Source organism: Pogoniulus pusillus, chromosome 16, assembly GCF_015220805.1.
Source record: "Pogoniulus pusillus isolate bPogPus1 chromosome 16, bPogPus1.pri, whole genome shotgun sequence".
Lineage (NCBI taxonomy): Eukaryota > Metazoa > Chordata > Aves > Piciformes > Lybiidae > Pogoniulus > Pogoniulus pusillus.
Genome location: NC_087279.1, coordinates 23,175,890 through 23,179,322, shown reverse-complemented (window position 1 = coordinate 23,179,322; position 3,433 = coordinate 23,175,890).

Sequence of the window (3,433 nt, the reverse complement as noted above, 5' to 3'; positions counted from 1 at the left end):
GTCTGTTTATGGTAGGCAGTTGATAATAGGCAAACCTAACCAACAGCTACTGCAGAAGTGTCTGCAGCTATGCATTGGAGATCTTGGAGATCTCTTCCAACCTGATTGATTCTATGATTCTATCATCTGTAATATGTAATCCTGTAAAGACCCAGGCTTGCAGTGACTAAGGGAAGCAGGAAGGAGATAAAGGGAAGCAGAGCTATCCTGACATCAGCAATAAAGAGAAGCCTACTGACCAGAGATGAAAAAGACCCTGAGAAGAAGACTCATCTCAGATAACCATTCAAGACATCCAGGATGGGTTGGAACCAGAGCAGAGAATGGGAAATACCCCTGTTAAGGGACTCCAAGGAATGATTGTAACAGCCCTACCTCTTCTTATGGAAATGCCTGCTCTTGTGACATGAACTGTGCTTGTGCCAGCATGGGGTGTGCAGGACTGATGGAGCCATCCTGCCTGCACCCAGCGCTGTAATAAACTCTACCTACTGCAGAAAGCTGTATGAGTTCTGGGCTTCATTGCACAGGTCACCAGCACAGGTTTTAACCAGTTCAGAGATTGACAACAGCCTGCACTCTGCTTTGCACAAATGGGTTAGCTAATGGCCACTGCACCCCTCTGGTCACAGAGCCAAGCCAGCTCCTGCTCACCAGTAGCTGATCTACCCATGCTTAACACTACAGGATCACAGGATCTTAGGGGTTGGAAGGGACCCAAGGAGATCATTGAGTCCAACCCCCTCCCTGCCACAGCAGGACCACACAGTCTAGTACAGGCCACAGAGGACCACACCCAGATAAGCCTTGAAAGTCTCCAGAGAAGGAGACTCCACAACCTCTCTGAGCAGCCTGTGCCAGTGCTCTGGGACCCTTGCAGTCAAGAAGTTCCCCCTTGTGTTGGGGTGGAACCTCCTGTGCTGCAGCTTCCATCCATTGCTGCTTGTCCTATCCCAGGGAGCAGTGGGCAGAGTCTTTCCCAGTGAGAAGAGCTTGTCCCAACATGCTGCTAAGCATCCTGAATCCTGAACCCTGTGTTTATTTCAGGGGGTAGGGAGTGTGTGGAATAAATAAGATCACAGCCTGAGTGTTCCCCACTCATTTGTTTCTCCAGCACTGTGCATTTTGGGTTGCATGCTGCGGCTGCTCCCATCTGCTGGGATGTGTAACTGACCTCCCGTGGGCCCCAAGAACATTTGGCCATCACCATTCTAAAAAACATCTCCTCCAAGTCAGTTTGATTTCACTCAGAGGGGGAAGTTTGCACCAGTGTTCATCTGCATGGGGCAGGCTGAGCAGTTCTGAGGTCAGTGCCTGATGATTGAGCTGTGACCACCACTGCTGCAGGGCACGGTCAGCACACTGATGCAGGTGTGACAGCTTGAGCCTAGCTAGAGTGTTTTGGTGAGCAGAACTAGATTGCAGGCTGTGAAAGGAAAACAATGCTGATGTCTACTGCACTCATAGGCTTGCTGAGATGTATGAAAACAAAAATCCAAACATAGATAACTCTCTTCTGCTGCTGGGGAGCTCCAAGCTGCATCTCTTTCTCTCTCTCTCTCTCTCTCTCTCTAGCCTCTCTACTGTTTCTTTAATCCACTGTGCTTCCTAACCCCCTGGCTGAACCTCCATTCTTCCTTGGGACTGGGGTAAGGTTGAGAGGGGTAGGGAGAAGGTGGAAGGGCAGTTGGGAGCCCCTCCTGGGGACTCAGCTTTCTGGGAGGGCTGTTGTGTTTCTGCATTACCTTTTACCTTGTCTGTCTCTGTCTCTAACTGTCTATACTGTAACTATCTGCTTGTCTATTGTGCTAGCTGTAAATATAAGCTTCATTCAATGTCCAGAGCTGGCTGAGTCTAGTCTGGGTGATTTCCAAAGGTGGTGGTGGGGGTGGGGCTGGAAACTCTCAAACCATCACAGCAGGACTCAGGCTAATAGGAGCAAACCCAGCTGGGAGGTACCACCAGCTCAGCCCAACTCCTCTAGCTTATGAGCAGGAGATGGGATTTACTCTGCTCAGCCTGGAGTTTACCTTTGGGGTCAGGAGTGGTTAAAATATTTGACTCCCACAGCTGTGACTGAGGAGGTAAAAGGTCACTTAGGAAAAACTATTAGAAGTGGTCTGTCTGCAGGGAAATACAAATTATCATCTCATGTCCAAGCATTTTTCAGCACTTTGGCCAAAATATGCTTATGCCTCGTAAGGGAGCTGTCAGTGTGGCTCTGGGGGTCCCTTGAGGGCAGGCACCCAGGTCCCCACTTTGTTTGACAAGCTAATGGCTAAAGGGTGAGCCCAATGTTACAGTCTGGGATTGATTTCCAGAAGGAAGCCTGAAACTACTGTGGCAAAATGATTTTTCCTCTGGGAAATGTTTTATTACAGGACATGTAGATCTTCAAAAGGAAGCTGTGCTCATAAACCACAACGATTGTTAAAGGATAACAACAGGAAAGAGAGGGGGAAAGAATCTGGTAGCTGAATGCCACGAATGGGATTTTTTCCTCACTGAAGTATTAAAATTTCATATTGAAATGCTAAAATTTTCATACTGAGGATGTGTGGCACTGGCAGATGACAGAGTTCTACACTTTGGCCACAGCAACCCCAGGCAGTGCTACAGGCTGGAGAGCAGCCAGGCAGAAAGGGACCTGGGGGTGTTGGTAGAGAGGAGCTGAAGCTGAGGCAGCAGTGTGCCCAGGTGGGCAGCAGAGCCAATGGCATCCTGGGCTGGCTCAGGAGCAGTGTGGGCAGCAGGACAAGGGAGGTTCTTCTGCCTCTGTACTCAGCACTGCTCAGGCCACACCTTGAGTGCTGTGTCCTGTTCTGGGCTCCTCCATTGCAGAGAGATGTTGAGGTGCTGGAAGGTGTTTGGAGAAGGGCAGCAAGGCTGGGGAGGGTCCTGGAGCACAGCCCTGTGAGGAGAGGCTGAGGGAGCTGGGGGTGTGCAGCCTGCAGCAGAGGAGGCTCAGGGCAGAGCTCATTGCTGTCTGCAGCTACCTGAGGGGAGGCTGGAGCCAGGTGGGGTTGGGCTCTGCTGCCAGGCAAGCAGCAACAGAACAAGGGGACACAGTGTGAAGTTGTGCCAGGGGAGGTCTAGGCTGGATGTGAGGAGGAAGTTGTTGTCAGAGAGAGTGATTGGCATTGGAATGGGCTGCCCAGGGAGGTGGTGGAGTCACCGTGCCTGGAGGTGTTGAAGCCAAGCCTGGCTGGGGCACTTAGTGCCATGGTCTGGTTGATTGGCCAGGGCTGGGTGCTAGGTTGGGCTGGATGAGCTTGGAAGTCTCTTCCAACCTGGCTGTATGATAATCAGCACCAGATATTAGTACCAAAACACAGACTAATGATGCTGTTAGAAAACTGCAGGAGGAAAAGCTCTTGGGTTCAGTAGAAGGAGGGAATAAAATCAGTCCTAGAAAAGCATAGTTAAGGCAGGC